The sequence below is a fragment of the Bos indicus genome, chromosome 27 (assembly GCF_029378745.1).
Source record: "Bos indicus isolate NIAB-ARS_2022 breed Sahiwal x Tharparkar chromosome 27, NIAB-ARS_B.indTharparkar_mat_pri_1.0, whole genome shotgun sequence".
Taxonomy (NCBI): domain Eukaryota; kingdom Metazoa; phylum Chordata; class Mammalia; order Artiodactyla; family Bovidae; genus Bos; species Bos indicus.
In genome coordinates, this window is record NC_091786.1 from 20,219,814 (window position 1) to 20,243,132 (window position 23,319).

The 23,319-nt window shown below is 40.2% G+C and overlaps 1 long non-coding RNA gene across 1 annotated transcript; it reads right to left on the reverse strand.

The window, feature by feature from the left end:
• Positions 1–663: 663 nt before the first annotated feature.
• On the reverse strand, positions 664–14,903 carry LOC139180236 (uncharacterized). Its single transcript, XR_011564573.1, has 3 exons — positions 14,615–14,903; positions 4,639–4,721; positions 664–984 (listed from the first exon to the last, which is right to left on the reverse strand). It is a non-coding gene; the product is annotated as an uncharacterized lncRNA (long non-coding RNA).
• Positions 14,904–23,319: the final 8,416 nt, after the last annotated feature.

Below are 23,319 nucleotides of genomic sequence, written 5' to 3' on the forward strand. Positions count from 1 at the left end.
AAAAGCCCTGGGAGGAGGCACAACCGGCTGCTCCTCGGCTCTGCATTCCCGGCCCAACCCCGCGGTCATAAATATCTTGCGCCTGCCTCCGAAGACACCTGACTGCGCGAAAACCCAACACCGCAGGCGACAGCCCGGGTCGGCGGGGCTGGGCCGAGCCCTCGGTTGCCAGGGTGTCCCGGCGCCCCTCCGCTGACTGGGTCCTCCGCCTCTGCTTCTCGGGGGTGGGTCTCCGTCAGCCTCGCGCCCCGCTAAGAAAGTCACAACCCCTAACGGTATTCTCATCTTCGGATAGACCGTGAATAATTTGCAGTTGTATCTTCGGGCGTTGCGACAGAAAATGGCACATAAAAATTTGGCTCAAGTCATAAAACTATTAAGTCAAAGAATTTTTTTTATTACGTGACAGTTTCTGATATTTTGATGGGAGAAGGCTGATACTGTTTGAGGGGAGAAGGCTAATACTTTTTTTTTTTTTTGAAGGAGGGGGTACAACTGCTTTACGTTAGTGTTGCATTAGTTTCTGCTGCGCAACAAAGTGAATCAGCTATACTTAAACATGTATCCCTTTTGAGCTTCCCTCCCAGCCGCCCCTTCCCATCCCACCCATCTAGGTGATCAGAGCACAGAGCTGAACTTCCTGTGCTGTACAGCAGCTTCCCACTAACTATGTGGATGGTCTTAGAGTCTTGTCACTCAGAGTTAAGTCAGAAAGAGAAAAACAAATAGAGTATATTAACCAGTATATGTGGAGTTTAGAAAAATGGTACAGATAAACCCATTTCCAGGGCAGGCATAGAGAAGCAGAGTAGAGAACACATACATGGGAGGCGTGGAGAAGGAGAGACCAATGATTGGGGAGATTAGGATTGGCATACCTGCTGTTTTTTAGTTATCCTCCATGTGTTTGAAAAACATTGCCATACCTGCGGTGACTTCATTCTATACAATAGAGCTGTCTTGAAAGATACTTTTGGGAGGAAGCTGTTGATATAAAATAAATAATGGGTAAGCACATTGTGTCATTTTTGTTATTTCTGTACTTGTTTGCTACACTTTATGAGAACGTGTTTATGACATTTTTATCAGTTTCCTACTACGTATGTTTTTATCAGTTTCCTATGTATGTACGTATTGGGGAATATTCTGGAACCGCTGGAGACTCCCTTACTGGAAATTTTCATCCTGAAGTGCAATGGTGGGCCAGTCACCAAAGAATGAAATTCAGCACGTGGGACAGAGATAACGACAACTACGAAGGGAACTGTGCGAAAGAGGATCAGTCTGGCTGGTGGTTTAACAGGTTTGATGTTTCATAAACACAGTTGTAATTGCATTGATGATATCTGACTGCTGCTGCTGCTGCTAAGTCGCTTCAGTTGTGTCCGACTCTGTGCGACTCCATAGACGGCAGCCCACCAGGCTCCCCCGTCCTTGGGATTCTCCAGGCAAGAACACTGGAGTGGGTTGCCATTTCCTTCTCCAATGCATTAAAGTGAAAAGTGAACTGAAGTCGCTCAGTCGTGTCCGACTCTTTACGACTCCATGGACTGTAGCCTATCAGGCTCCTCTGTCCATGGGATTTTCCAGGTAAGAGTGCTGGAGTGGATTGCCATTTCCTTCTCCAGAGGATCTTCCCCACCCAGGGATTGAACCTGGGTCTCCCGCATTGCAGGCAGACGCTTTACTGTCTGAGCCACCAGGGAATGTTTAGAGGAATCCTTCAAATACTCTGAATCTATAAAGCAGAAGTAGATGTTTTTCTGGAACTCTCTTGCATTTTGGATGATCAAACAGATGTTGGCATTAGCCTGTATTAAAATAAGTAATTGAGGTGTGTCTGATAGATTACTTATAGGCAAGGGCTTTGTTAGGAATGGCAATTTCAGAATCTGGGCCAGAAAATCTAATTTTGTTTGCCTCTGAAAACCCTTAGTCTTTACAAGAATTGCCAGGATCTAAACCCCTTGTGGATGTTTCCCTGGTGGCTCAGTGGTAAAGAATCCGTCTGCAATGCAGACACCGTAGGAGAACTGGATGTTCAGTCCTTGGGTTGGAAAGATTTCCTGGAGAAGGGCATGGCAACTGACTTCAGGATTCTTGCCTGGTGAATACTATGGACAGAGGAGCCAGGCTGGCTACAGTTCATAGGGTCACAAAGGGTCAGACATGACTGAAGCGACAGCACACACTTTGAGCTGTAGTCACAAGGGGTTTGAGTGCGTGCTGTTGCTTCAGTCATGTCTGACTCTTTGTGACCCTATGGACTGTAGCCAGCTTGGCTCCTCTGTCCATAGTATTCTCCAGGCAAGAATCCTGAAGTCAGTTGCCATGCCCTTCTCCAGGAAATCTTTCCAACCCAAGGATTGAACATCCAGTTCTCCTACAGTGTCTGCATTGCAGACGGATTCTTTAGGATTCTTTACCACTGAGCCACCAGGGAAACATCCACAAGGGGTTTAGATCCTGGCAATTCTTATGAAGATTAGGGATTTTCAGAGGCAAACAAAATGAGATTTTTCTGGTCCAGATTCTGAAATTGCCATTCCTAACAAAGCCCTTGCCTATAAGTAATCTATCAGATACACCTCAATTACTTATTTTAATATAGGCTAATGCCAACATCTGTTGGATCATCCAAAATGCAAGAGAGTTTCAGAAAAACATCTACTTCTGCTTTATTGACTACACCAAAGCCTTTGATTGTGTGGATCACAACAAACTGTGGAAAATTCTTAGAGATGGGAATACCAGACCACCTGACCTGCTTCCTGAGAAATCTGTATACAGGTCAAGAAGCAACAGTTAGAACTGGACATGAAACAACAGACTGGTTCCAAACAGGAAAAGGAGTCCATCAAGGCTGCATATTGTCACCCTGCTTATTTAACTTATATGCAGAATACATCATGTGAAATGCTGGGTTGGATGAAGCAAAAGCTGGAATCAAGATTGCCAGGAGAAATATCAATAACCTCAGATATGCAGATGACACCACCGTTATGACAGAAAGTGAAGAAGAACTGAAGAGCCTCTTGATGAAAATGAAAGAGGAGAGTGAAAAAGTTGGCTTAAAGCTCAACTTTCAGAAAACTAAGATCATGGCATCCAGTCCCATCACTTCATGGCAAATAGATGGGGAAACAATGGAAACAGTGACAGACTTGATTTGCAGGGGGGGTGGGGGGGAGGCTCCAAAATCACTGTCGATGGTGACTGCAGCCATGAAATTAAAAGACGCTTGTTCCTTGGGAGAAAAGCTATGACCAACCTAGACAGTATATTAAAAAGCAGAGACATTATTTTGCCAACAAAGGTCTGTCTAGTCAAAGCTTTGGTTTTTCCAGTAGTCATATATGGGTGTGACAGTTGGACCATAAAGAAGGCTGAGCACAAAAGAACTGATGCTTTTGAACTGTGGTGTTGGAGAAGACTCTTGAGAGTCCCTTGGACTCCAAAGAGATCCAACCAATCAATCCTAAAGGAAATCAGTCCTGAGTATTCATTGGAAGGACTGATGCTGAAGCTGAAACTCCAATACTTTGGCCACCTGATGCGAAGAACTGACTCACTAGAAATACTTTGGCCACCTGATGCTGGGAAAGATTGAAGGCAGGAGGAGAAGGGGATGACAGAGGATGAGATGGTTGGCTGGCATCAGTGACTCGATGGACATGAGTTTGAGTAAGCTCTGGGAGTTGGTGATGGACAGGAAAGCCTGGAGTGCTGCAGTCCATAGGATTGCAAAGAGTCGGACATGACTGAGCGACTGAACTGAACTGAACTGAATGGAATTGTTCTTTCTTAAAGCCACTAAAAGTGATAAACAGAAAAGTCCTCTATTACATGAAACAAATGTGTCTATTTCAGGATGCTGTGTCTGTGTTTCTTTTACTTTCAGCCTGTTGGGTTTATGTATTCAGTACCGTAAGGAAAACTCTGTGCTGGGTCCTTGTTTTATCACCAAGATTCCTTCAATTTCTGCTTCCTCTGAATTCTGAAAATTTCAACAAAAGCATTTATTCTCTGCATATATAATCCAGTTCTTCTTCTGGCATTGTTTACTTTGAGCTAAATACAATTTGTGGATTTTCTCATAAATTTCTCACATGGCCTAATAGCAGAGTTCTTGGACAGACTGATGAATTTTTATTAGATGCATATTAAAAGCCAAGTAGGTATAAAAAGAATTAGGGAGGTAATACAATAAGGTATTACAGATAAGAAACATGACAGAAATTCTCTACCTAACATGATTTCAGATATATATATCTAACTCTATATAATTTCTCTCTAGTTAAAAAAAATTTATAGAGTTCCTGAAAGCCATTTCTTTGGCTCAAAATCAAGTTCTGCTGTGAGAGTTGCTGGGTTTAGTAGGTTCTCCAAATACTCAGAAGGCTTTGGGTAAAAGGTCTCTCTGCATGCAGAAGTTATTCTATTTATAGCTTTCCTTCCTACCTCCCTCCTAAAAGCTGTGGTGGTGCTGATTTAGTCACTAAGTTGTGTCTGACTCTTTGTGACCCCATGGACGGTAGCCCACCAGGCTCCTCTGTCCATGGGGATTCTCCAGGCAAGAATACTGGAGTGGGTTGCCATTTCTGCCTCCAGGGGACCCTCCCAACCCAGGGATGGTACCTGTATCTCCTGTGGCTCCTGAATTGTTAAGCAGATTCTTTATCACCCAGCCACCTGGGAAGCCTTCTTTGGAGACTCTTTTCCTACAAAATAATGGAATATAGGTGATCACCTTCTGAACCCATGAGCCTAATTAACCAAAATGCTCCAAGCTTATTAGTAAACCGAATAGAAATACTTTCTTCATAGCATTTTTCATATGTCATTTCCCTTCTCAACCCATGCTGCTGTGCTGTGCTTGTTCTCTCAGTCATGTCAGACTCTTTTTGACCCCATGGACCGCAGCCCGCCAGGCTCCTCTGACCATGGGGATTCTCCAGGCAAGAATACTGGAGTGGGTTGCCATGCCCTCCGCCAGGGGATCTTCCCAACCCAGGGATGGAACCCAAGTCTCCCACATTGTAGGCAGATTCTTTTACCGTCTGAGCCACCAGGGAAGCCCTTCAAAACCCATAATTGCCCTACAGTTGCTTTTTTCTTTCCAATTACAATTCCATCCCATGACCCAATTATTTTCACCTTTTAATACTTTTAAAATTGCAAACAAAATGAGTGACTTTTAAATTTTGAAAATGTGATATTTAAGTGTAATATGTGTCATGCCTAAGAAGAAATGTCCTGTTTAATAAACACTCCTATTAAAAAAAATCCTGCTTGTCTAGTTTTCTTCATTCTGAGCACTAGAATCTTGACTGGTTGGAAGAGGAGCAATTATATCTGAGATCCTACATCAGGGCAGATGAGCCCCGCCCCCACCCTCAGGCCTACTCAATTCTGACAGAGGGAGGCCACCAGCCAAAGGCTGCACCAAGCCACTGCTCTCTTGGGAAAGTGGTCCTCATCTTCAGTGCTGTTTTCCTTGGGGGAATAATTGGCAAAGTCAAAAGAGAAAGTGATGGGAAAGTATGTTCTGTGGAGTTGCAGCCTTTTCTTGGTCATTTGTCTTCAGAGAGCCAGCCTCTGGGAGCCTAGAACTTTATTCCCCAGCATCCAGAGCCATGGAAACCCATTTATGGAGGGTGCTAAGGATTCTTTTTCTATTTTGACCAGCTTCCACTGCCAAAGACAGGTTGATAATGGTTTGCACTCTGACCTCTCCCCTTGGTCAAAGTAAAGCCTCCTAGCTCCATGAAACCAGATCATCTACTTAGTCCAACTGCTTGCACATAGTAGGACTTCAACAAATGTTTATTAAATGAAGAAGGGAATTTATTATTGTTGTGAGGGGTAGGGGGAGAGGCTAAGATAGGAAGGTGAATTAGGAGACAAGAAAATAAAGTAGGTCATCTGATGCTAAAAAAGTTGATAAAGTAAGCAACACATCCTAAAATATAATTAATGCAAATAGAAGGATAAAAGGAGAAAGCAAGAGGTTGGCATGGAAAGGTTGTGGTCATGACGAAGGGCAGATTCAGAAACAAATTTTGTGATTTGAAGCCATCCTCTTACATACTGTAATTTGGCACAATCTAGCAACATTTAGTGGAGAAGGCAATGGCACCCCACTGCAGTACTCTTGCCTGGAAAATCCCATGGATGGAGGAGTCTGGTGGGCTGCAGTCCATGGGGTCGCTAGGAGTCGGACACAACTGAGTGACTTCACTTTCACTTTTCAATTTCATGCATTGGAGAAGGAAATGGCAACCCACTCCAGTGTTCTTGCCTGGAGAATCCCAGGGACGGGGGAGCCTGGTGGGCTGCCGTCTGTGGGGTCTCACAGAGTCGGATACGACTGAAGCGACTTAGCAGCGGCAGCAGCAACATTTGGAGCCTTAAAGCAGTAAGCTTCTACTTGGTTCTTTTCTGTACTCTGAGAAATTCCAGCCCGCTCCATGGACAAAGTTCAGTGACTTGACCTTGATACTTTCCTTTTGTTCTTACATGTCTCACTGGTGACACCACCAAGCTGTCAGTGGTATACATTTAAATACCTAACATCAAGACCAGTAATAATATTATTTTGACCATTACATTTGACCTATCTGATTTGTGTAATTTCTGGTTTTATATAAGTTCCATGATCTTTGCTGATAGTGTATCACCGTTCAATTCTTATTGTCTTTATCCTCCATTTGGTGGCAGGGACATCTTTTTTTATGTCTTTTGGAAACAAGGACTAGTAAAGCTGGCTGCCTGAAACATGTGAGCCCTTTCTCAATAGTCCAGTTCTCATGCCTGATAGTAATTAAAGTTTTCAAGCCCACAAAAAGCTGTCTTCTAGTGAAGAATGGCCTCTGAGTAATATATCCATCATCCATTATGCAAGCATGACACTTGGGTAAGAAAACAAATACCATCTTTTCAAAAGTATTGGCTGTAACTACTAGAGTTTAGCATATGCATATGCTATGACCCATTAATTTCACTCCTATATGAAATATTCAACAGCAATGAGTATTTATGTGCATCAAAAGACATATAGAGGAATATTTGTAATTGGCCAGAAACTACAAAGTATTCATAAGTTCATCAACAATGTCCTGAATTTTTAAAAATTGTGATATAGTCACAAAATTGACTGCTGTATAGCAGTGAAAATTACTAAAATGCAGCTCCATGTAATTACATGGTTCAAAGAAGGCAGGCACAACAGAACTGTGTTATTCTATTTATAATGTTCAAACACAACAACATATAAACATATACATGTGGTGTCAGAAATCATGATGGTGGTTTCTTTGGGCACAGGGTAGTGACTGACAGTGGAAGAAGGGGGGTCCTAGAGTTCTGTTCATGTTCCGTTCCTTGATGTGGGTGCTGGTTAAACAAGGATATTCCCTGTGCGAAAATTCCTAGAACTATCCAGTTACAATGGCTAATTGTATATCATTTTAATGCATATAATACTTCAACAAAAAGTTTATATATTAAGTCAGTGCAAACTTAACTGCGGTTTTGAACTGTGAATTTTAAATCATTATCAGTTCAGTTCAGTTCAGTCGCTCAGTCGTGTCCGACTCTTTATAACCAGGCTCAAACACACCTTTATTAATCAAAACAGGAACCATTACAATCAACACATTTTTGCCAATGAGAAAATAAAGTAGTTTATCCCTGTACTGTAAAAATCCATGCTTCAAGATTCGACAAACTCTTGGAATATTTCTGCCTCCTGCTGGTTGTGGAAGCATTTCTTCTGCAAAAAGTTGTCGAGATGCTTGAAAAAATGGCAGTCGGTTGGCAAGAGGTCAGGTGAATATGGTGGATGGGGCAAAGTTTAATAACCCAATTTATTCAACTTTTGAAGCTCTGGTTGTGCAATGTGCGGTCAGTCATTTTTGTGGAGAAGATTGGGCCCTTGCTGTTGATCAATGCTGGCTGTAGGTGTTGCAGTTTTCAGCGCAGCTTATCAATTTGCTGAGCATACTTCTCAGATGTAATGGATTCATGGGGATTCAGAAAGCTTTATCAGATCAGATGGGCAGCAGACAACGAAACAGTGACCATGACCATTTTTTGGTGCAAGTTTGGCTGTAGAAAGTGCTCTGGAGCTTCTTCTTGGTCCAACCACTGAACTGGCCATCGCTGGTTATCCACTTTTCATTGCATGTCACAATCGATCGAGAAATATTTTGTTGTTGCTATGTAGACTGAGCAAAGACAGTGCTTCAAAACAATGATTTTTTGATTTTCAGTCAGCTCATGAGGCACCTGCTTATTGAGCTTGATCTTTCCAATTTGCTCCAAATGCTAAATGACTGTAAAATGGTTGTTGTTGAGTTCTTTGGTAACCTCTTGTGTAGTTTTAAGAGGATCAGTTTCAATGATCCTCTCAATTGGTTGTTGTCAACTTCCCATGGCCCACCACTAGGCTCCTCATCTTCAAGGCTCTTGTCTCCTTTGCAAAATTTCTTGAACCACCACTGCACTGTATGTTCATTGGCAGTTCTTGGGTCAAATGTGTCATTAATGTTGTGAGTTGTCTCTGATGCTTTATGACCCCTTTTGAACTCAAATTTTAAAAATTGCTCAAATTTGCTTTTTGTCTAACATCATTTCCATAGTCTAAAATAAATATAAAATACACTGCAAGTAGAAGTTATTAACAAAAAAGCATAAAGTGAGAAATGCACATTAAAATGATGTCTAACATAACCATATGTGTTTAAGAACGTATTCCAATATCAAATGGCAAAGTTTAACAGTGAAAAACTGCAATTACTTTTGCACCAATCTAATAAAAAAATAGATTTTCTTCCTAATGCTCTTGAATGATATGCTACTTACTATGGTGTGTTAAAACTTGCTTAGTTATGTACTATGTGACTTAAAAGAAATTGAGATTATAAAGCATTAAGAGGAAAAATTGATTGAAGAATTGGAAACTAACAGAAAAGGTAGATAATCTTGATACAGCCTAAAGAGATTTTTTTTAGCATCTATAATGATATCTTCTGTTTAATTGTTTTAAACTTTTCAGTTTGTAAGGAAGTATAGCTAAATAACAGTGCTGTGATAGTTTCAGGTGTGTAGCAGAGCGACTCAGCTATACATATGCATGTATCCATTCTCCCCCAAACTCCCATCCCATCCATAGCCTAAAGAGATTGAATGAAGGAGCATCTTAAAAAGTGTTCTAATAAAAACAAAAAGTGTTTTAGTACCTGAAAATCCTTAAGAAGCTGCTCATGAACTATTTTCCTTATCTAGTAAGGAAAGGTATTTTAAGAAACAATCTAGTGTTTTATCTTCTTTGACTTCCAGCACTCTCTCCTGTGAGATGTCCATATGGACAGGCTCAGTAGGTACCTGGTGGTAGGGCCTAGTGCAACCAGCATATACCCTCATCTCTGGCTCGAACCCCAGACTGTCAGGTGTTGGATGGGAAATTGTTTTAAGGGCAGATAACCAAACAGAAGGGCAGCCTTCAGAACAGATGGAAAGCTCAGCACCAAGAGGGAACCATTAGAGAAATCAAGCATAGCATAAGGTAAGTCTGTGTATGTACATGCAGAAGCTTAGCGGGACAGCAAACCAGTCTCATTTCTTGCCAGCTCCAGTTGATCTTTACGTGTTCCCCAGAACACTGTGCTGAGCAACATTTTCAGACCAGGTCCAGAATTTCCAGTAAATAACACCAGAGTGTCTCTAGTTGAAAACAGGAGGACATCTGGATCCTGCCTACTTAAAGCTCTCTTTAAACACCCACAGTCAGGCCTGAAGCATCTTGGTACAACCTTCGGACTTAAAATCCATGAAAATGTGCACGCATTTAATTTCTTTCTGATGAGTGAAAAAATTAAATAATTTTCTCTGGGTCACGCAACCAGAACTCGAGCCTTTATATTCTGCCCTCCACCTACATAGTTTCTGTATTGCAATCAGAAACTAAGAATTTAAGACAATTTCTCTTAAGATGCACTAATTTGTGAACAGTAGAATAGAAATTGCATTCGCTCAAATAAGAGATATTCTTTATGGATAAAATCCACATCCAACTGGGGAAAAGTGGTACCATGAGATAAAAGTGGTACTGTAAGTATGTAAGTAAGTGAGGTAATCAGGTAGGCTCTACAAACCCACATAGTAAGAGTTCAAGGACATTTATTCTAACATACTGCTGTGACCATGTCACAGTCTAATTTCATCAGTCTCTATGAATCTTAGTTCAGAGCCTAAAGAGAAAACGTTCATTTTGTCTAGCCTAGAGGGGCTTTATATTTTAGTTAGTTCCTTACTCTAATACTGATCTGCTGTGCCTGGAATGAAAGAGGTGGAGTCACATGTAGGAACGGTTTTTGGAAAATGCAGGAATTGCTTTTCTTAGACAGCTCAGTGTGCAGGCTCCTGTGCTGTACTGGTAAAAGTTTAACCGCTGGTTCTGGGGTAGAAGGCAGGAGAGCCCTGATTTGTAGTGTTTACAGATTTCCACAGTATAAATACTCCCACCATGGCTGATTTCAAGCTACCAACATGACATTACCAGTGGTAGAGTTGTAAGAAGATGCACAGTAGCACCACATTATATAGAATTTGCGTGATACACATATCAAAGAGGTAATAGGAATAGTAAAATAATTGGGGAGTGATGAGTTTCTAGCACTTACTGCTTTTGATTTTAATATAATTTATCTACTTATAAATTTATATAACATTTTAAAATAATGCCTCTTACAACTTGGCTCACTAAATGCCTGAAAATGTAACAATCAGTTCTTTTGAGCTTGAGCAAGCAGGCTGCAGAACACTGCTACCGGGTATTTAAAGATTACTATATCCATTAAGGGGGGCTTCCCAGGTGGCTCAGAGGTTAAAGCATCTGCCTGCAATGCGGGAGACCTGGGTTCAATCCCTGGGTCAGGAAGATCCCCTGGAGAAGGAAATGGCAACCCACTCCAGTATTCTTGCCTGGAGAATCCCATGGACGGAGGAGCATGGTGGGCTACAGTCCACGGGGTCACAAAGAGTCAGATACAACTGAACGACTTCACTCACTTCACTCACTATATCCATTAGGGAGTCTGGGAGATCTTGAAGATCAGTGTTTGACACCAGAAAGAAACAGAACAGGAAGGATGTACTGTGTAGAACAGGGAACTCTACTCAGCGCACTGTGGTGACTTGAATGGGAAAGAAATCCAAAAGGGAGGGGATATATGTACATGTATGGCTGATGCATTTTGCTGTACAGTAGAAACTAACACAACATTGTAAAGCAAGTATACTCCAATAAAAATTAATTAAAGTAATTTGAAGGATGTAAATAAAAATACGAACACAGTATGGGGAAAAATAGAAGGACACAAAACTAACCCCAAAAAAATCAGGATTAAGAATTTGCCTTTATCCACAAATGGCAAGTGAATTTACCCATCCTTTAATCAAGAAGAGGGTTAGAGACTTCCCTGGCAATCCAGCAGTTAAGATTCCACACTTCCACATGCAGGGGCCGTGTGTTCAACCCCTGGTTCCTGCCTGCTGTGAGGTGTGGCCAAAAAATAAAACTAAAATTAAAAAAAAAAGAAGAGGGTTAACAACCTTCTCTTTCTTCTTGGGGTTGTTAATTGTTTTCAAGCAACCTGCATATAGATATTACTATGGAATTATTTTTATTCTTTCCTATTAGTTCTATTTGTTTTTCCAAAGAGTTGGAGTTAAAGAATCATCTCAGGTATGGATGAGTACAACTGACTACTTAGAACCAAATAAAGACTATTTTTGTTTTGAATTTGCAGCTACTTAGATGAAAAGCATTGCATTAACAGCTGATACCAAATAGGGACAAACTTCATTCGATATTGACAGGTTGTTAGGTCTTGCTGTATGCTAATATTAATCTTTAGGTTTGAATAAAATATGTTATCTCAAATTTAAAACACCACAATATAATATACCTAAACAATACTTGAATTTATTATGTTTAAAATTCAAGGGTTTTGTTCACAAGAAGGTATTCACTCTTAAACCAAAGTAATAATCAAGTGGTTTTGGTCACTATGTAGTATCTTTTTATGTTAGAATAAATCAGTTTGCCTCAAACACTAGAGATTAATCTAAAAACAAAATGTCTCAAAATATGGGTGTTCATAAATTTCTTGGCAACTGAAGCATATCAAAATTCTTGTGCTTTGAAAATGATTGTTTTTTTTTTTTTTTTCAGGATTGTCTCAAATCTTGTGTTCAGGAACCTGTAAACCTCAGACCACCACATCAAGGGAAATAAAGCAAACCTTTCACTTGGTGACAAGACTTTATAGAACATCACTACACAAGTTGCTCTAAGATCATCATGCAGGTGCAGGGGGCTCCTTGAACAAATTATTCAAGAATAAGGAGGTCTGTTCCTTCATCCTTCCAGTGTTATACAAGAAAACAATGTTTGATTAGAATTTCATTGTGTGCAGTATTTGTTTCAGGGCATATGCTTTGATCAAAATCTATGTAATGGAAGCCTGTGTTCTATGATATCGAGAATTAATCATTGAACTCTTGACTATGGTTAAATATAATAATTACACTCACTTACTTATTAAACACCTATGAGCCTGTGAAGAGTTTGTCTCTAAAGTGAATTTTAAATAAAGAGGAACATCAAACAGTGATAAAACCAACATATGAAACTCAAGGTCATTATACAAACCAGGTGCTTTCTCAAAGTGAGAATGAATCAAATTAAGAAAGAGAAACAGCCAGAAGTTGAACAGATGTAGTAATTCATCATTTTTAGTCTCTTAAAAGTAGAAACAAATGAGAAATAAATTTCAGAACACGGTGTGAAGATTCCTTTTTTCTCATTTCTCATTTCTCATGTAGGTTAAAATTAAATTTCCTTCTAATCTTTCTCTGATAATTGTGTCTGATTGATATAACATCCAAGTGGAAGAGGCCACCAGGCAGTCAGAGATGTGAAACCGGAGAGAGATTTTAAAAGTGGTACCACTATGCAGCTTTGTGTTGAAACTTAGAGTTTTAAATGTTATTTTAATTAAAAATAACATACTTTAAAAGAAAGTTTATATATACTGTAAGTGGATTATGTTAGAGTCAAAAATTATAAAATTATGTGATATTTACATAATAATGGTAGCTTGCAGATACATCTAAAGAAATACTGTGTTGTGTTTAAGAGCACTTCAGAAGTTGGAAGTGCATGTATAAATATCTTTATGTACACATTTGTTTTGCTAAAATATCAGTATTTGAGTCTCATAACTAGAATCACTCATCTTCTTTACTCTCTAGTTTTAAGGGATGAAGAACTGAAGTAATTCAAAAAAATAGGTTTGTGAAAATCAGTTTATAAAGCAAAGTTACTAAATTCTATCTTCCAGTTAAATTTTACCTTGAAATTTGGATAGAGAATCATAAAATGTTAAGTTGAATGGGGCCATGGGGATAATCTAGTCCAAAACCTGTGTTTTAGAGGAGGAAACTGAATGGATTGTGTCTTATCAGGAGGAATGCTGTAGTCTGAATTCTGTTTGCTTCCCCTCTTTAACAGGACTCTGCTGGATTCAACTTTCTTCCTGAATGCTTCTCCCATTCCAAGACTGGTTTAGTCTACCCTGCCACCTGCTTTCAATGAAATACCTTGAACTTTTCCATCATAACTGACCCCTCCCCCACCCCCCCACACACAGTATAATGTTCTCCTTTACTTGTTTGTTTATCAGCCAATTAGAATGTGGGGGACCAGGGCTCGATCCCTGGGTCGGGAAGATTCCCTGGAGAAGGAAATGGCAACCCACTCCAGTACTTTTGCCTAGAAAATCCCATGGATGGAGGAGCCTGGTGCAGGCTACTGTCCATGGGGTCTCAAAGAGTCGGACACAACTGAGCAACTTCACTTTTACTTTTCAGACTGTAAGGTACAGGAAGATGATGTGGAGATGGTGTTTTGCCATTTAGCAAACACAGACAGTGCTTATTGCATAGTGAGAACTTGTGCATTTTTTGAATGAAAGGCAAATAATTGTTTTCATAAAATTATGTAGAAGGCATGCAAATTCAACATGAACAGAAATTTCTAAGGATGTTAAAGATATACATTAAATTGTTCCAAGTTCAGAAACCCGCTATTGAACTACTAGGTTAAAATGATTCCCCTAAATCATATCACATATCACAATCATAACAGCTCACTGAAATACAATATATTATATTGATAACTTTGAGGAACTTGTAGTGGGTCTGAGTTTACTGAAGTCAGTCGTGAAAGGCTGTTGTCTTAACCTTTCATCTCTTATTTTTTTAAAAATACACATAAAGGTTATTTGCTGTTGTGATTGTGTCTTTTTTCTTGTGTATTTTGGTTCATGCAGTTTTATGGGTGATACACTTCTCAAAGAAGAACTGCTCTTTGAAATTTCCTGGCCATCCAGTGGTTGGGGCTCTGCGCTTCCACTTCAGGGGCACAGGTTCGACCTCTGGTGGGTGAACTAAGATCTGGCCTGCCCCGCGACTAGGTCAAAAAAGTCAAATGAAAAAGGAGCTGCTCAGACTACTCTAGAATCCAGTTCCTTGCTGTTTCACTTACTTGGCTCGGCTCCTTGTCCTTGAACTCGTTTCACCATTTCATTGCCAGCGAGAAACGTACAGCCTTATTTGTAGGAACGGCTTCAGTCAAACATTTTCAGCGTCAACACTTTCACGATGTCCTGACAGCTGCACTGAATCGGCTGAAGCTGCGTTTTATTCCCTATCAGGATTATTGACATTTTCACAACTTTTCCTGGATTTTTTTTTTTCTTTGCCAAGGACCTCCTCAGAATGGTGCTGTTCTTCTGTTTTCATATTTGGAAATGAGATTCCCATGAGGAATTTACCAACAGCAAACCAGGAGCTGGAGAAGTGAAACTTGGCAGAATTCCTTCCTCTCTGTCAAGGTCCCTCTTGGCCTTATCAAGGGTCTGGCAGTGACTGTGCCCACACTGTCCCCTAGTGGCTGGCCCCACAATGGGCCCCTCAGGGCCGGGCATCTCCTGTGCCCTCGTGACTGACAGCTCTTTCTCTCAGAATATGGCTTTTATGCCCAGGGGCGATCTTTCAAAGATCTATTTTCTCTTGTGTGCAAGAGAAATATATTTATTGCTCTTGCGTTTTCTGACAGTTTTACATCTTTGAGTAAACATTCTATGACTTAGAACCTTTCTAAGGGGAAATAGAAAAATAAGTTCAAACATCATTGTGTGTACTATAGGTTTCTGAAAAAGTCTTAGAGTACCTGTTGATCAACCAACAGATATTTCTCAAGCTTAAAAGTTTACCAGATACTGTTGTGGGCACTTGTTATACATTCATGAACAAAACAAAGATCCCTGCCCGATGGAGTATATGTTCTAGTATCAGAAAGTATGAGAAGAGCACTATAATGGACTTTTCCTTAGAGTAACATTCAAACCAGGTTACTTGTAAACGTGATGTATTCAATAACTGTACTATTGTGAGCTGTGTTTTTGCATCCAGTGATGTAATTGATATTTGTTTCACCTTCTCTAACTTGCAGTCAGGGTAAGCTGTTAGTGACCACAAGGTGTTATAGCTGGTACCCGCCCCAGGCACTCCTTGCCATACAAATGTGTTACTCGGCTCCCATATGCTAATTTTCTCACTCTAGGGTGGCCATTATGGAGAGATTGGTATGTCTTCCTAAGTTCAGTTCAGTCTCTCAATCGTGTCCGACTCTTTGTGACCCCGTGGACTGCAGCATGCCAGGCTTCCCTGTCCATCACCAACTCCTGAGCCTACTCAAATTCATGTCCATTGCATCGGTGATGCCATCCAATCATCTCATCCTCTGTTGTCCCCTTCTCCCCCTTTCCCAGCATCAGGGTCTTTTCCAACGAGTCGGTTCTTTGCATCAGGTGGCCAAAGTATTGGAGTTTCAGCTTCAGCATCAGTCCTTCCAATGACTATTCAGGACTGATTTCCTTTAGGATGGACTGGTTAGTCTCCTTGCAGTCCAAGGCCTCAAGAGTCTTCTCCAACACCACAGTTCAAAAGCATCAATTCTTCAGCTCTCAGCTTTCTTTATAGTCCAACTCTCACATCCATATATGACTACAGGAAAAACCATAGCTTTGACTAGATGAACCTTTGTTGGTAAAGGTTTTTACCTTCTCTGATTTTTACTATGCTATCTAGGTTGGTCACAGCTTTTCTTCCAAGGAGCAAGCATCTTTTAATTTCATGGATGTAGTCACCATCTGCAGTGATTTTGGAGCCCAAGAAAATAAAGTCTCTCACTGTTTCCATTGTTTCCCCATCTATTTGCCATAAAGTGATGGGACCGGATGCCACCTTAGTTTTTTGAATGTTGAGTTTTAAACCAACATTTTCACTCTTCTCTTTCACTTTCATCAAGAAGCTCTTTAGTTCTTCACTTTCTGCCATAAGGGTGGTGTCATCTGCATATCTGTCGTTATTGATATTTCTCCTGGCAATCTTGATTCCAGATTGTGCTTCATCTAGCCCAGCATTTCTCATGATGTATCTGCATATAAGTTAAATTAGCAGGGTGACGATATACAGCCTTGAAGTACTCCTTTCCCAATTTGGAACCAGTCTGTTGTTCCATGTCCAGTTCTAACTGTTGCTTCTTGACCTGTGTACAAGTTTCTTAGGAGGCAGGTCAGGGGATCTGGTATTCCTGTCTCTTTAGAGGCAAAAAGCTATGTCTTCCTAAACTCTGTGCCAAAATGCAAGTGGCCTTCCAGTCTTCCCTCCTGGCCACTTTTCCCAATGCTCTGCCCGCCAGGGGTGGACACTCACGGCCCCCCTCCTTCAGCATCACTTGCCTGAAGAACTCCTGGGCAAGCGTTGCCTGGGGCCAGGCTCTGGTTCACATTAACAGGCCTAGTTATCCCAGGCCTCTATGGTTGAAAAAATGGGTAAATAAAGCTTTAGTACTCTTATCTCATTACTGTGCTTAAAAGACATGAAATTGCAAAATAATTTAAGAAATTACTTTTTCATTTTCTGACTTTTAAAGGAAATGAGTGCATGTGTGCCTGCTCAGGCATGTCCAATTCTGCAACCTTGTGGACTGCAGCCTGCCAGGCTCCTCTGTCTATGGGATTCTCCAGGCAAGAATACTGGAGTGTGTTCCCATTTCCTTCTCCACTGGATCTTCCTGACTCACACCCAGGGATTGAACCTGCATCTCCTCCATTGGCAGGTGGGTTCTTTACTACTGAGCTACATAGGAAGCCCAAAGGAAATATAATAATTTATATTATTAATGTTGTAAAAGATTAAACACTTGTATCTCCATTCTTGTAATGATGTCTTTTATTTCTAACTAATTCTAGGGAGAAACAATGAACAAACTCATTAATTGTTTAAATTTATTGATTTCCTAAATTTTAAAATAGATTTTCTTATTTGGAAAGGTGTCATTCAAAAAAATCAGATGTCAATTCTATACCCTCCCAAAATATACTTTATTTTTAATATTTATTATTTAATTTTATTACAATAAAATATCCTTTAGTGTTTATATGGCATTATGTTTCAGTAGGCTGAAGCACATTTATATAATTTAAAATACTGTTTCTTTATTTGTTTTTTAGAAAAGTATTTATTTTTATTTATTTATTTGTCTGTGCCTTAGTTGTGGCATGTGGGACTTTTGTTGTGGCATGTGGGACTTTTGTTGTGGCATTGGAACCCTGAGTTGCAGATTGAGAACTCTTAGTCGCTAGGATTCAGTTCCCTGACCAGGAATCGAACCCAGGACCCCTCCATTGGTTGCGCAGAGTCTTAGCCACTGGACCACCAGGGAAGCTACTTGTTTCTTTACTTAGAAAATGGAGAAAGGAAAACAAAGAGGCTTAGTGGCATCTGTGGATACATTCATAGTAGTTCAATTCAGTTTAGTTGCTTAGTCATGTCTGACTCTGTGTAAACCAACTCTCTGTAAACTCTCTGTAAAAAACTGCAGGGGGCTCCTGGTTCCATGTCAAGCCTCCCTGTCCATCACCAACTCCCGGAGCTTGCTCAACTCATGTCCATCGAGTTGGTGATGACATGCAACCATCTCATCCTCTATTGACCCTTCTCCTCTTGCCCTCAATCTTGCCCAGCATCAGGGTCTTTTCCAATGAGTTAGTTCTTCATATCAGGTGGCCAGAGTATTGGAGTTTCAGCTTCAGCACCAGTCCTTCCAATGAATATTCAGGATTGACTTCCTTTTGGATGGACTGGTTGGATGTCCTTTTAATCCAAGGGACTCTCAAGAATCTTCTCCAACACCACGGTTCAAAAGCATCAATTCTTTTGTGCTCAGCCTTCTTTATGGATGTGTCCAACACTCACATCCATACATGACTACTGGAAAAACCATAGCTTTGACTAGACGGACCTTTGTTGGCAAAGTAATGTCTCTGCTTTTTAGTAGGCTGTCTAGGTTTGTCACAGCTTTTCTTCCAAGGATCAAGCAGCATCTTTTAATTTCATGGCTGCAGTCACCATCTGCAGTGATTTTGGAGCCCAAGAAAATTAAGTCTCTCACTGTTTCCTTTGTTTCCCCATCTATTTGCCATGAAGTAATGGGACTGGATGCCAAGATCTTCAATTTTTGAATGTTGAATTTTAAGAAATCTTTTTCACTCTCTTCTTTCACTTTCATCAAGAGGCTTTTTAGTTCCTCTTGGCTTTCTGCCATAAAGGTGGCATCATCTGCATATCTGAGGTTATTGTTATTTCTCCCGGCAATCTTGATTCCAGCTTGTGCTTCATCCAGCCTGGGATTTTGCATGATGTACAACCAGTCTATCCTAAAGGAGATCAGTCCTGGGTGTTCATTGGAAAGACTGATGTTGAAGCTGAAACTCAAATACTTTGGCTACCTGATGCGAAGAGTGGACTCATTTGGAAAGACCCTGATGCTGGGTAAGATTGAGGGCAGGAGAAGGGGATGACAGAGGATGAGATGGTTGGATGGCATCACCGGCTTAATGGACATGGGTTTGGGTAGACTCCGGCAGTTGGTGATGGATAGGGAGGCCTGGTGTGCTGTGGTTCATGGGGTCACAAAGAGTCGGACACGACTGAGTGACTGAAATGAACTGAACTGAACTCTCCATAGAAGTTAAATATGCAGGGTGACAATACACAGTCTTGACATACTCCTTTCCCATTCTGGAACCAGTCTGTTGTTCCATGTCCAGTTCTAACTGTTGCTTCTTGACCTGCATACAGGTTTCTCAGAAGGCAGGTCAGGTGGTCTGGTATTCCCATCTCTTGAAGAATTTTCCAGTTTGTGGTAATCCCACAATCAAAGGCTTTAGTGTAGTCAATTAAACAGAAGCAGGTGTTTTTCTGGAATTCTCTTGCTTTTTCTATAATCCAAAGGATGTTGGCAATTTGACCTCTTGTTCCTCTGCCTTTTCTAAAACCAGCTTGAACATCTCCAAGTTCTTGGTTCACGTACTGTTGAAGCCTAGCTTGGAGAATTTTGAGCATTACTTTACTAGCGTGTGAGATGAGGGCAATTGTGTGGTAGTTTGAACATTCTTTGGCATTGCATTTCTTTGGGATTGGAATGAAAACTGACCTCTGCCAGTCTGCTGGCTACAGTTGAGTTTTCCAAATTTGCTGACATATTGAGTGCAGCACTTTCACAGCATCATCATTTAGGATTTGAAATGTCTCAGCTGGAATCCCATCACCTCCATTAGCTCTGTTTGTAGTGATGCTTCCTAAGGCCCACTTGACTTTGCACTCCAGGATGTCTGTCTCTAAGTGAGTGATCACACCATTGTGGTTATCTGGGTCATTAACATCTTTTTTGTATAGTTCTTCTTTGTATTCTTGCTACCTCATCTTAAAATCTCCTGCTTCTGTTAGGTCCAAACCATTTCTGTCCTTTATTTTGCCCATCTTTGCATGAAATATTCCTTTGGTATCTCTAATTTTCTTGAAGAGATCTCTAGTCTTTCCCGTTCTATTGTTTTCTCTATTTCTTTGCATTGATCACTGAGGAAGGCTTTCTTATCTCTCCTTGCTGTTCTTTGGAACTCTGAATTCAGATGGATGTATCTTTTCTTTTCTCCTTTGTCTTTCATTTCTCTTCTTTTCTCAGTTATTTTTAAGCCCTCTTCAGACAACCATTTTGCCTTTTTGCATTTCTTCTTCTTGGGGAAGGTTTTGATCACTGCCTCCTTGTTGTCCATGTGTAGAGTCATCTCTTGTGTTGTTGGAAGAGGGTGTTTGCTATGACCAGTGTGTTCTTTTGGCAAAACTCTGTTAGCCTTTGCCCTGCTTAATTTTGTACTCCAAGGCCAAACTTGCCTCTTACTCCAGGTATCTCTTGACTTCCTAATTTTGCATTCCAGTCCCCTCTGATGTAAAGGATGTCACCTTTTGGTGTTAGTTCTAGAAGGTCTTGTAGGTCTTCATACACCCATTCAACTCCAGCTTTTTCAACATTACTAGTTGGTACATCAGAGAAGGCAATGGCACCCCACTCCAGTACTCTTGCCTGAAGAATCCCATGAATGGAGGAGCCTGATAGGCTGCGGTCCATGGGGTCGCTAAGAGTTGGACACGACTGAGCGACTCCATTTTCACTTTTCACTTTCATGCATTGGAGAAGGAAATGGCAACCCACTCCAGTGTTCTTGCCTGGAGAATCCCAGGGACGGGGGAGCCTGATGGGCTGCCGTCTATGCGGTCGCATGGAGTCGGACGAGACTGAAGCGGCAGCAGCAGTTGGTACATAGACTTGGATTACTGTGGTATTGAATGGTTTGCCTTGGAAATGAACAGTGGTCATTCTGTCATTTGATTGCACCTAAGTACTACATTTTGGACTGTTTTATTTACTATAAGTGCTACTCCATTTCTTCTAACATTCATAGTAAGGAGGTAATAAAGCAATAAAAAAAATAACCATAACTGTTCTTCCTAATCCACTATTTAGTTGCTGCTCCTGGGAGTAACCAAATAAAGTATTGTATATGAGCAGTGGTATCAATTTTTTGGAAAAAGGTATGTACTTCAGTTTTGCTGGAGAATCAGCTTCTATTGCTCTTTGGGCATTTGAAGCATTATTTGGTGTTGGAAATGGATGTGAAATATTTAACTAAAAATTACGATGTTTTCCCATTAACTATGTGACAGTTGCAAGATGAAGATGTTTGGTTGAGGTAACTTGGCAAATTCCTTCCAACAGAAGAAAAATAGAAATTACTTTCATACTGTAATTTTGTGATGTATTCAAATGATGACTGAAGACCTTATAAAAGACAAATAAATGATGTAGAGTCATCCAGATGCTGTGGCTACTTCCAAAACATCTTGTATTAGGAGCATATTTCCTTCCAAGCCCTCTCAAAATACTATTGGTGAAAACTTTCATTGATGGAAGCATAAATATCATTTTTTCTGTGCTCCAAATAAAGACCACTATCCCGTAAGTCATCTTTCTCTTCTTGCAGCTTTGAGCAGAACATTGAATTTCAAGTGGCCCCAAACCCAGGGAAGATAGATACGGATTATCTTCATTCTCAACTTACTTAGATGTTGTGTAACTAATGGAACTTCATATGCATTTATCCACATAGTTCCTATAATACTTCTTCACGTTAGACACTATATACTCTATCTTAATTTTATAGAGGAAAAACTGAGCTCCAGGGAGGTAATGTAATTTTCCCAGGGTCTTGTAACTATCGAGTGGCAAATATCTTGCCTGTATCTAGCCAGGTGAACAGGAAAAAAAAAAAAACACAAGGCCAAAATCAAACTGTATTTGTTGTTTATTATTCTTGCTCTTTGTGGTGGAGAAACTGAGAAATGGGGTTGGATTACAATAGTTGACGTTCCTGAACTAAAGAGGCAATGACAAAGATATTCAATTTGTGTCAAATTTTCATTCTGCCTAAATTTGACCCCCCAAGTTATATGACTTTGTGGTAAGTTAATACTCTTTTTTTCTGTGAATGTTCAATACTATGCACAGGAAGATATCCAACCCCATTCTGCTCAAGGTTTGAAATTTTGTGCAGACTGAGACCTTTCTATGCATATAGTTCAAATTCAGGAATTCTGATTTATCTCAATTACTTTACATAATAGCTGTTGAATTTAGATATTCTCTCCTATAACCAAAGTACTTCTAATATTTGTTATGAACTTTCAAATTTTACCTTAATAATAATGTCATACTTATAGAAAAGTTACAAGAGTACTGCAAAGAATTTCGCATACCCCTATATTCACTTTCTTTAACTGTTAACATTTCACTCACCTGCTTTATCTTTTATTTTCTCTTTTTTTGTATATAGTTGTATATACACTTTTCCCGAACTATTTGAGAATAATTTTGCAGCTATCATGTATCTTTATCCATAAAGTTTTATTTTGTATTTCCTAAGACTTTTCTTTATATATTCACAGTAAAACTGTCAAAATGAGGAAAATTAGCATCGATACAATACTATTGTTTCATTCACAGTTCATAGTAACCGTTTCCCCATTGTCTCAATAAAGTCCCTTATGTTGGTTTATTTGTTTCTCTGTTTTAGGCTCCATATCAGGATTATCATTAGATTCAGTTTTCACGCCTCTTTAGTCTCCTTTCATCTGGAGCAGGTTCTCAACCTTTGTCTTCTTGACAAAGCATTTTGGAGGAGTGTAGGCCAGTTTTGTAGACTGTTCCTTATTTGGGGTTTAGCTTATGTCTCTTCATGATTAGATTCAGGATGCATTTTTTACAGTGACATCAAATAAGTGACAAAGTATTCTTCCCAGGATGTCAAGAAGCTCATGGTATTGGTTTGTCTCATTATTGTTGTTTACATTTATTATGTGGTAAAAATAGTTGTTGCTGATGTTTAGTCACTCAAATGCGTCCAACTCTTTTGTGATTCCGTAGACTGTAGCTCGTCAGGCTCCTCTGTCCATGGGATTTCCCAGGCAAGAATACTGGAGTGGATTGCCTTTTCCTTCTCCAGGGGATCTTCCCAACCCAGGGGTTGAGCATCTCCTGCACTGGAGGCAGATTTTTTACTGCTGAGCCACTGGAGAAGTCCCGGTTAAGACAGGGTTTACTACATTAATCCATATAATGTTATTATTTTCTCTTTATGGTCAAGAAACAATTTGTAAGAGGATATTTGAGACTACATAGATAGCCTCTTCCAGGATTTGAAATAGCTCCACTGGAATTCCATCACCTCCACTAGCTTTGTTCATAGTGATGCTTTCTAAGGCCCACTTGACTTCACATTCCAAGAT